We start from the raw sequence: 12,788 nt of genomic DNA, 5'->3' as shown, positions 1-12,788 counted from the left end.
GCTTTTAGTACTAAGTTCTTATTTATTTAATCAATCTCCTTGTTTGTTTATTACGTTAACCTTTTTTTTATTACTTTCAGTAATAAGAAAGAATGGTTTTATTTATTTACTATCATTTAAAGACATAAATTATATATTTTCACTTCAAATACTTCTTAAAATAAATATCAAATACTTGACATTTATATCATATAGTCACTTGAATTACTCTCCAAACAAAGTTATATGATATTAAATATATTTAAGCAAGTTTTAAAATGATGAAAATAATAAATCATAAAATAATTTTTTTATATGAACTAATCTAGCAATTACCTTCTCCATAAAATGATTTATTACATTAATATTTGTATTGTTGTTATATTAAATTGTTACTTACATAAATCATTATTTATAATCATTAATTAATGATGAAGAAGTTTCAATTATTATATTAAATGTTATATTATTCTTATACAGTATAAACTTAAGGTAATATTATTATAAAATTTGTTATTTAAGCTTATTTTCTCATATCAAGCTTAAATAATTGTTTCATTAAGATTACATTAAGCTGAAAATAAGTTTATTAATCTCGATACTATCTTTATTTAAAATATAGATAGTTTTTTAAATTAAAAAATAAAGAATTAGATGAAGTATAGTTTATATCTGCACCATAAAATCATTACACAATTATATCTTAGAGATAACTGGTTTTCCACATGGTCGAATTAATCGCCTTTTTCCACGTGAGCGCTTAACTACTTGAGATTGAAACAGTCTTCTTTCACATCCTTGCACTCTTTACAGGATTCACTTAGATTGCAAATATATTTGTTACATTTAAGATTAAAATTATACACATATCTACGAATAATGAATCATGGATTTTAAATTAACATTTAATATATTAAATAATTTTATTAATACAAAACTTATTAAAACTAACAAACATTAGAAAATCCATTAAGATGCTAATCAAGAGAGGATTAGAAGTTATTTTTCTTATCAAAATTCTTAATGGAATATGCAAACTTGCTAAAAGTTGATGTAACCTTTGAATCATACTAGAATGTCTTCAGCTATTTGAATGATGAGTTAGGCTTTCACTAACGATCAATAATCATTTCTTGCAACAATTCAAACGATTTCAAGAGAATTTTGATGCAATTTTCAGACTTTCTGATGAATTTCGAAAAAAACTTCGTTTTATCGAAGGAAATAAATATATTTTTATTTATTTATTTATTTTACTTTAAATCAGTTTATTCAGTTTATATATAACTTATAGGATATATAACTGAATAAATTGATTTAAAATGAAATAAGTTAGTTTAAAGTTCAATATAAAAACATGGGCTATTCTGCACTAATAAAATTAATTTACATATAAATGATAACTGGGTAATTGTTTTCAAGCAAAGAATATTTTAAATTACTTTAATTTTAAAAATTTAATTAATTAAAAAATTAAACATTCAATTTTATATTAAAAAAACAAACTTCTTTTATTATCGAATTCGTTAAATTATTTAAAATCGCATTTAATGTTTGAAAGTATCTTAAATATTGTAAGTAATTAAATGTAAAATTTTCAATTTATTTCATATTAAATTTTTACATTTAATGAATTCCGAAAATTGATTATTTTGAGTAGAAGGATTTAATTTTTTAAAGAATTTATTATTTAACAAAAATAATTTTTTATAATATCTTTTGAATAATGGATGAAAAACTAGACTAAAAAACATCTAAGATTAATTAAATTATAATTTATTTTTTTTCCTAAATAATAAGATTGCAACTTGTTTAACATATGTTAAATACTGACTTTTTTTTCTCTGTTGTAATTTAATGTGAAAAGATTGAAAAATATCTCCTTAAAAGAGCATTAATGATTTTGGATTGGATTAATGGAATAAGACGACACAACACATAGGCGATGTGGCAATAAGTGTGTTTCCTGAGAGAACTTTCAATGGAAAATGGTCACAAGATTTTAGACACGTGAGGAAAACTCCAGGTGAATTCACGACTAGTGTTTAATGGATTTATCCACTCGATCACTAGTGGGCAGCAAGTGATTTTGATACCTAATTATGCGTAAATTGTACAGTATATTCTGTAATTATTTTGCGAATTCTTAACATAAAAATTAAGCTATCATCATAAGTTATTTTAAAAATGTAAAATATTATTTAATTAGTAATTTATATTTATATCAACATCTTATCATATTATGAAAAATTTTACGATTTCATTTTTAACATATTTATATCAGTCTGCTGCTTCATCTGATATTGAGAAATTGTTTTACTTTTGTTTATGATAAATCATACACAAAAAATTAAAGTAAATTTCAATTAAGTTAACTTATTTAGAGAGATTTTACATAGTTCTAAATATTTTATGTAAAAAAATTTTAAAACTTTCAAATATTTTAAACATAGTTTAAGCAAAATTTGCATTTTGATAAAAATATGTTTGATTCTTAATGCTGTAATATGTAAATATGTTAAAATTTTTCTTTTAGCATGTTTATAATTTCATCATTGCCAACATCTTTCTTCCGTTTCAACATCTTGTTGGTTTAGATTGATAAGAGCATTCGCTTTTTTTTTTTTTTTTTTCCTATCTTCGAAAAATCTATTTTCATGTGTCATCTTTCGGATTTTCCCTATCTTTACCTACCTATTTCATTCAACTATTCCTGTTTACATATTTATAACTTATTAAATATACTTAACTAAGTATAAGCGCTAAACAATATTTTTAACATAAACTTAATTTAAAAAGTTTTAGTACTTTTTGATACAGGGAATAGAGAGACAAATTTATGTTATTGAGCCATACGGCACAGATATACTTTATATGTCTGCATAATTAAATTGTCCCAAAGATTTTCACTCTGAAGCGTTTTGTCACAAATTCGATTCCTAAGACACTCAAATTTAGCATATGTTTCTCTTTTTACACATCATGGCTTAGGCATTATTGTATCTTTGTTGACTAAAGATAGGAGGTGACAGTAAGGACAGAAAATAATCTTTCACTCACTTCATTCTTTTCCAGCATGTTCTGTAACTTTAAAACTTCCTAAAAAACACATGCTTCGCAGATATAGATCTTTAAATAGCTTGATAATGTCATAAATGGAAAGGCTCTTTGTTTCACTAACTCCTTTCTGTTTGCCGAGAGTAGCTAAAACTTGAAGCTGGATAAGGAGGATTTGGTCGTCAAAATCAGAGCCACATGCGTATAATAGCAAGTGAATTTTAATAGCATATTCCTTTACAGGTGCAAATGAGAATTTCTCAAATATTAAAAAATTGAAAATATTCATCAAAACGTTTTATTTTCTTAAACAGACGTATCATGCGATGATCTTTATTTCATTGCGTGCTGAAATTAATGCACTTTATCATTATTCTTATAAATTTTAACATAACCATTAATTAAAGTTAAAATTTAGTTTTGTCTATAAACTTCAAATGTAATGGTAAACATCTTTATAACAAAATGTAGTAAACTGAAAAGTACTTATCACAATTAAAACAGATTAAGAATACAGAAGAAATTTCTTAAAGTGTCCAAAATAAAGAATTTTAATCAAACATTTTATATAATTTATAAAATTTAATAAGTTAATGAAAAATATCCAAAAATTTTGAAAACAGATTAAGAAATCCTTCATGAATTCGTGAAGGATTGATGTATTTTAATTTGTTTGGCTTTTAGATTAAATAAATCTTTTATGAATATAAGTAAAGGATTTATTTAATACGTAGATATTTCGATAATATTAGCATGATTAACCTGTTGTCATGCTTCACAAAAATGAACCAAACCTGCCTACAAAACTCAAATTTTTAAGTGCTTTAATCAACATGGATTCAATTATCATGTACATGCTATACCCTGGCTGATTATAACGTGAATTTGTAGTAGTTGTATAATGAAATCTATATCCTCAAATAACTTTTCCTCTAATTATCCTCGCAATTGGGAAACGCGGTTTTTTTATTTTTACTTGAGCATACATATAAAATTTTAAACATTTTTTTCTGTATAGTGAAGATGGCTATACTATACATCAAAAGCCCTGGATTGTCTCTTAACTTTTAATCATATTAAGTAAGAATTGTTTTTATTTTAAATATATTGATATTATAACGATTTCAATATCAGGATGGTCAATTTTTTTTTTGTTTTGCTGCTGTTATAGTGACGATCTGTATTGTTTTGCTAACTAAAATTGTCGCAGTGCGAGAATAATATCTGGAATAGATTAAAACTAGAAATGCGAATCAAATTCTATGATCTTTGCTTTCATTTCTGTATCAATATATCTTCTACACAATTTAGATTTGTTTCAAACATTGTAATATCTAAGGATGCTTTCAAAACAAATAAAATAAACAGTTCTCCGGGTTCGGCACAATTACTGTATACCTAGCTTGTCAGCTGAACTGTTTCAGAAAACTAAAGGATTTCATCCGCCTTTAATTTTTTTAAACAAATTCTTCTTGCTTTGGCGCGAATTTATCAACTTAGTTTTCTCCAAAAATTGTCGAAAATACATAATTGTTAAGACACAGTAAATTATATTAAAGGATTATTCACAATACATACAGTATTGGACAAAAACAGTGATAAAGGATACATTTAAGTAGGATTATCTAACTACCAGCATGAATAATATATAATTTATCTATGATCTTTTCCTCAAAATCGATCTTATATTACAGAATACACTGGTTGAACAGAAAATTTTGAGTGGTGTTGCGCATCAACTATTAATGTTGCATGAGCACAATTCGTGCTTCGATATGCTACTATATTAGTATTACTCAGAAGAATGGTTTCATCATTATAATATTTTTTGCGTACTATATTAAATGCCATGCTTCTTCTAATAGGTCAGTTTCATATGACATAGGAAACAGATTCAGTACCTACGCTTTCCAACTTATAAAACCCCGTGAATTCTTTATGTGCATGTAAACTTTCATCAGCTTACTGAATATTTACTGCCAATTGTTCTTTGTTGATACAATCTGTCGTCTCATCGCTCATGATTACCTATAATTTCTTCATTTAATTAAACTTACTGCTAATATTATGAATTATATATAAAGCCATAAATCTAAGTATCTCATTTAGTATTTCACGTGAAATGTATTCATTTATTATTTTTTTCATTCAATTCAGGAACATCATGTTTTCTTAATTTCAATAAATGAATTTTCAGAAAGTTAGAATTTTCTGAGTCATATCCTAAAAATGGATAGGCCTACTTATTTTGATAAAAATTCCAAATTTTGAAAGATGGCAAGCACGTTATGTTTGTTTTCTTTTCTGCTTACGTTATGTTGCAGAGACAGTGTCACCCAATTTGGGCACTTCTTTAGTAATTAACATGACATTTTTGTAACACTGAGACACTTCGTGCTAGTCAAACTTTTAACAGGCGTTTTTCCAAGGCTTTATCTGCAAACCTTGACGACAGCTGTTTTCATCGGGCAGCATTAGGGCCGTAGAGAACTCTGTCACTTTCCGTGTCGTAATGAAGTCATTTCCAACGATCAAACCATCACGATTGAAATGACCATGTCTATTCCGAGGCTGATTAGAGGATCCCCGACTAGCGGAGAAGGTTTATACCGAAACACTTGAAATTGCCAAAGTGCTGAGGTCAAATGAATGTTCGAAAGTTGTATGGCTTGCCCAGAAGGAAAACATGGATGCAAGATGAATTCCGTTTTGTTTTTTTCTATAAAAGAATGATAGTAAAACTGTTAGATAACGCTCTAGCTAAAACTCTGGATACCCCAGTTTACTACCGATGTGCATTGTCATATCGCCATTAAAATTTGACGCTATTTCTCCTCCGAAAATTTTTCAAAATCATTTTCCTTAGGAAAAGTAATAGTTTCGTTACTGGAGATCGAATGCATGAGAAAATGAAGCTGCAATCAATTTTAAATCCCAGATAATTCTTCGTTTAAATTCAATAAAAATACAAATTCTGATTTTGATTTTAATTTTCCGTTTATTTGTATGAGTGATAGTAATTTTGTCGTTCGGTTAGTAGATTCCGGAAGTTTTGGGTCTCCCGAACAATGTGTTTGGAAATCCGGAAGAGACCACTCTGTATACAACAAATTCCGGAAGAATTTCAGACTCCGAGAGAGGTGGCAATCTTCCAGTATGCATCTATTTACTTTCTGTCGCGCTCAGCGCTTTTAATTACTTGCGTGTAATTTTTTAAGCGTTCGCTTCATCCAACGGAAGATAATTATTTTCAACGATACGGAAATAATGGTGGGTATTAGCTAACCTTGCTCCATAGGAAACGACATTATTTTATTTTAGTGTCAAGATTCAAACGAAACTATAAAATTTTAATATACTTTATTAATATATTAAATGAAATATTGGTAATAGGTAATGAATGGAATATTGGGATTTTTCATTTAATAGCCTATATTATCAAAACATTGTTATTTTTCCTTTTTAGATCTAAATATATTACTGTTATGAATATTTTTATTTATTTTGAAACCTAAGTTACAATTATTACTATATATATAATTACTATTTTTATTTTAATTTATTTATTGTAATTTTTATGTCTCAGGGCATGACTATATTCAACGATAAAGTTCGTAAAAAGTAATAATGATACAAGTCGAAAGAACAAATATGAAAGTGAAAAGTTTCATTTTTTAAATTTGTAAACGATTATCACAAGAGTCGATAAAGTTCATATTGTGTACTAAATTTATCAAATTATATTTCGTTTTAAGCTACAGTTTTCCACAATTACACTCGTTACGAGAGGACTTGAACTAAAAATAGAGTCATCTAGCATATGTGAGAAAAGAGGAATGAGCTAGGAACCCGTATTATCCAGGATTTCACAAAGATGTAAAAGACCGTATAAAAGTTAAGATCAGCAAATAAATAAAATCAGCGGAATGAATATAATCAGAAAACAGTGGAAATAAATTGAATTATTTCAATCTATTATTTCGGGAGTCCTAACTTATGTAAGCTTATCAAAAATATATGAAGAATAGAGAATTAAAATGCCGATTTGTCGATTTGTATTCATATATAGTGCTCATGATAAATAGATATAAACTTTATTGCTGGGTAAAGACTGAACATTATTATTACTTTCAATAAATTTAACTAAAAAATTCAAATTTATCAGATTTAAATTTTTAACAATAACACACTTAAAGAAGTTAAGTATTAAACAAATGTTGTAAAAATAAATTTTACTTTATGTAATTATAGCAACATTTTAAAATTTTAACTTATTTTTAACAATTTCATTTATTTTCAATGTCATAAAAATTAATATTTTAAATTTCTGTAAGGAATATGAATTTATTTTTATGGGTTTGGGTTAAGATGTTATAAAAGTAAAAAACTCTTGTAAAAAAATTTATACTGTATTTTTCTGCTGGTAAGTTAAATTTCAAAGATTTGGCTGCCATGATAGTTGACCTTTAGTATTGGCGACATTCCAAACTATTTTCACTTTGCTACTGCATCTATTGACTGACATGGTTGATAGAAAAACGGTAGTTTATTATAGCGGGGAGCAACGTGTGATCATTAAATTTTTTATAAAAATTAGTAATTCAGTGTTTTGAAATGTGTTTCATTTAAAATTCAAGAAGCAATATCATTTCGCAAATGAAATGAGTCTATATACGTTAATATTAATCGTAAACATACCTTAGGAGGCTAACTTTTATATGAACTTTTACAGCCTAATTTATAGATCATGGTTATGTTTATTCATAACATGCAGAAATATAAATATAAAATTTAAATAAGATTTACAAAATTTTAAATATATCTGAATAAGTTTATGCAGTATAAAAGATGTGATATAAACATTAAAAATTTTAAATACAAACTCGATTTAAAATTTTTCTTTCTTAACACATATTTTCAAATTTTGGCAGAAAATCATCTCTAGCATTGGGGCACTTCAAAAGATTTGTTAGAATATCATATAGATTTTACCGAAATAATTTCAATATAACTAGAAGTGTTATATTTCTTAACTAACATAACTTGTCAACAGTGAAATTGTAACACCATGAAAGAAGGGTTCGCAGAATATGCAAATCAGGAAAAGAAGAGGTAAGATATGTAAATGGTCAAATGATCCACGTTGTAGTTCTCAGGTTCAACCATTAATATATCAGAAGGATTTTAAAAGTATAAAAGTTGTCACAACGGATAGTTTGTCATCGCTACATGAAATATGAAAGAGTAAAGTAGTGGAATGATTGTCCGATTCCTAGTGTACGTTGACATGTGCGATATTACCAATTGTCGTATATTAAACAAAACGGAATCCTTAAACTGGCAGGACGTTGGATAATTCCTGAGAACTATCACAATGCATGTTTATTGGAACGTGAGGACTTGCACCATTTCGTATCGCAATGTTTGGAAGGATCCCAAAGAATATGATAACGAAATAGTGGCTAACCTCTGCGCGGATTTATTATGTAAGGAGAGTGGTAGTGATTGACATTTTGAAACTGCGAGTGGAATTAAAGATCGCTTACAGCACAGAGAACTTCCGGTTTGCGGTAAGCACTTAAACTGTGTCTACATAAACCTTCAGGAGGCGTATGCATGTTGTCGGTCTCCGAGAGAAAAACATGCAAACGCCTCCTGAAGGTTTATGTAGATAGAAGTCCTGCTCAAAATTTTCCATTAAGCCCCCTCATCACACTGAGCGTCTTGCCTGGTGCAGAGAACAATAGCAGTAGAAGGTTGGTTGAATGGAGACACGTCTTGTTTAATAATCTTGCTTCTGTTTCAGAAGCAGTAACGACCGGAGGATGTTTATGGGGATAACGTCACCAACGCCATGAACAGGGACTCCACACTGGACTAACTCCTGTCATTATAGTGTTGAGGTGTCATAATATATGGTATCCTTATCTCTCTTATTCATATTCCACAGACATTGACAGCTCAGTGATATTTTAATTTGGTCCTTGAACCGACATTACGACAATTGCTGTGAAGTGTCCCAGCACCATTATTCAATTCGGTAAGGCTAGACCACATATTGCATGTGTTACTGTTAACAGTCGTTTTGCCATGGCCTATTGCATCTCCAGACTTGCATTTATAGAACACATTTGGGATGTCATCGTAGAACATTAAAGCTGCTCATTGGTCGACAATAGCTTTAATTTTTAGCGTGTCCAAGTGTATGAAGCAAGGCAATTCCTCAAAAAAATCAATAAATTTATTCACAGTATGCCTAGGCGCACAGTGGCATGTATACGGGGTGCACATTGGTTACTGAATAAATTTTGATGAATTGCATATTTTGGGTCATTTTTTTCATCATTTCCACATTTCCACTACCTCCATTATTGAATATTTCAATGAGTTTCATCGTTCTTTTCGTTTTCTTTCATGGCGTTAAAATATTTGACGATTGGCAATTGTTCGTAATTTTTAAAAGCTCTAAATTCCCAAAAACATATTCCGTTTAAATTTCCAATCATTCATTTTAATTCGATTATTATTGGATTTTGTGCGTATCATTTATTTATTTTTTCAAATAAGGGCCAGAAAGAACAGAAGACAAAGGAACATATATTTCTATCCCTTTTTTTATATATCGAGATAGAAGTATATTTTCCTCATTTATTTAGTGAGTTTAGTGATGCATTTTTATTGAATTGATTCTGTAAAATGATCTTTTTTCGAGAGATTAATGAGATTATTCCTGGAATTCTGAGTTTTAAATTCAGCATCGACGACATAGAAATTTATTAAGATGGTAAATGAGCAAACTAAGTAATAGTAAAAAGTGTACGAAATAATTACTAAAATACAGTTTTTGAATTTATATAGCAGTATGAGTGCAAGAATGTAAACTGTTTTAGCTCATTTATTAGAAATGTAAGTAAAATAATTCACTTAAAATTAAGAACAGTCAGTAGCATTTGCTGTAATTGATTTATACTGAATACAACGGAAAATATCAGATGTCCAGCCTAACAAATGTCAAGTCTTAATATTACCACTAGTAACGTCGTTCTTGCAATGTCGCGTGAACAATTGGAACCATTCGAAATCGTAAATAGATCTTTTCTGCTATTTAACATTTACCATTAAATAACTTTTAGATAGAAAAATTTAACAACAGTGATGGACGTATTAAAACTGTGAAAACTGAATTGAAATATGGCTTGAAAAACTACTTGCAAAAAACCAAAAGATAAATACTCGATAAATATTACAAAAAACTGTAGCATTTGAATATATTTCAATATCTAAAGTTTCTAAACATTTTAGGAAGAACTGCATTTCCATATGATAGGCCTAACGTAACCATGTAATGTGTTCCGTATTTCCGTATGTGTACACAATCTATCTATACAGTACTATGTTTAGAAATATTTGTCGTCATTTTTTTTTCTTTAAAAGAATTGTTTCAATTATTTTTAGTGGAAATGAAGTGAAACAGCATTTCTTTCTTGTTATTGTTGTCGAATTGATGGAAGTGAAGTTCACAATATTCCATTCGTATTTGTATTCGTATTCGTATTCGTATTCGTATTCTTATTCGTATTCGTATTCGTATTCGTATTCTTATTCGTATTCGTATTTCTATACGCTATTTGCCTTCGCTATATTGAATTGTAATTTGAAGAAACTTTGTTAAGTTCACTTGTTTACATATCTTTACAGGAAAAATATTTAAATAATTGAAGCATCTCCTTAAAAATAGAGGAAATTAACATACAAAGGAGTTGTTTAGACTTTCAGACTACGGACAGTTGGAAATGCTGAAGAAAATCAAAAAAAAAAAAATAAAAAAAAATAGAAATATATTTTTTAATTGTTTTAACTTAGATTACCAAACGTCACTGGTCTGAAACTGAATTATATATTAATAAAGGAAATGAAATACTTTTCTAATAGTTAAAAACAAACATATTACTGCAGCGTTCCTCAACCTGTGATCCGCGATGATGAGACAGACTGAAATTAATACAAATTAAAACTTCGTTCACTTTTGATAATTTTATTTCAATTTAGTTAATTATATTTTCACATATATTCAAAACATGCTTTTACATTTATTATGTTTTAAACGGCACAGTAAGGGTTTCGTAATACCCACATAGTTTTAAAAATATTAGGCCTACATAACTTAGTTGTCCATGAAATTTTTTCAGACATTTTACTGATCCTTGGGCTTAAAAAAGGTTGAAAAATGCTGTCTTAAATTATTCTTTAATTGAGTAATAATCACAAATTTATCATATTTTCATTTTTCAAAATTCAGCAACGAGTTGCTTAACGATTCTGGCAACACATGGTAGTGCCATCTATTATGATATTTTATTACTAGAAAATTTTTATATTTTTTTAATTATTATAAAATGGAAAAAGCTTAATTTTGAGGATAGAAATGGAATTTATAAAATAGTGTAAATGGTAATAACGAGTAAAATCGTTAATATGTGTATGGAGATACACACGACCCCCTTTATCTCCCCACCCCGCCACATTTAATCACCAAGACTTAAGAGTATCAATACTCCTACTTAAGTAACTTCTCTGCAAAATTTCAGAAATTTTCGACAAAAAGCACAGAAGTTAATAAGCTTCAGAGAGTGTGGACAAAATCGTGTCTCCCACACTAACATTCATACATAGAGAAATTACCCCTAAATGTTTTTGAATTTCTGGACGTTTGAAGGTCCCTTGAGTCCAAAAATGTAAAATCGTGGGGGTCAATTTTTGACCGATCGCCATACTTTTCCACTGTTATATATAACTGTCGGGAAAGCAATATATAATAATTATTTTAATATATTTATTAATTATCATCCTTATTTGTTATTATATTTAAAAAATAAGTGGAAATAAATCAAACATCAGTCTAAATTAACGTGTATATGTTATATATGCACTATATGTGTTTCATACAAAATATAGCTTATGTGTACAAAACAAGCCAAATTTAAAGGATGGATTCCTAGCCACAAAATAAAAATTTTCATATAATAAATCCATCGTTGGTTATTTGCTACGGAAATATTGTACATAAAACAATTGGAACAAACATCTATAAATACGTTTTTCTTTTTTGGCTTGTGGTATTATCGCAATAGCAACTCTGTTTATCAGATCAGCCTTAGCATTCGAAGTATTGTGTGCTTAAGTATAAACATCCTGCGTATTTCGTCAGAAGTCGTCAACTATCAAGACATATTTTATGAAGTTAGGCATTTCAGCTAAATGTGTTGAAGTGTTGGATTAGCGCTCAGCATAAAATGACGCGAATTGTATGAGGAATTTTGTCTGGTTTGTGAAGAAGCTCTGAAAATGACAAAGAGACTTAATTAGTTAATCAGAAACGATTTCCACGGAGACAGCTACTGCATTATATGAAGTTTGCGTCTGTTGTTTGCACGAAACTGCCTCAAATGGAAGAGTGTATTCTGTAATATAATATCGATTTTGAGGAAAAGGTCACAGATAAATTACATATTATTCATGCTGGTAGTTAGATAATCCTACTTAAATGTATTCTTTACCAATGTTTTTTCCAATACTGTATGTGTTGTATATAATTCTTTAATATAATTTACTGTGTCTTAACAATTATGTATTTTCGACAAAACAACCTATTACAAATAAATTTTTGTTTCATAATTATACTTATATTACATTTATTATTTTCTGATATTTTCAGTGGCTTAGAATTAATATCGATCGTAATTATATATTAA

Source organism: Centruroides sculpturatus, unplaced genomic scaffold (genome assembly GCF_000671375.1).
Source record: "Centruroides sculpturatus isolate CEXI.00-Female unplaced genomic scaffold, Cexi_2.0 scaffold43, whole genome shotgun sequence".
NCBI lineage: Eukaryota > Metazoa > Arthropoda > Arachnida > Scorpiones > Buthidae > Centruroides > Centruroides sculpturatus.
This window is presented reverse-complemented; position numbering follows the sequence as displayed.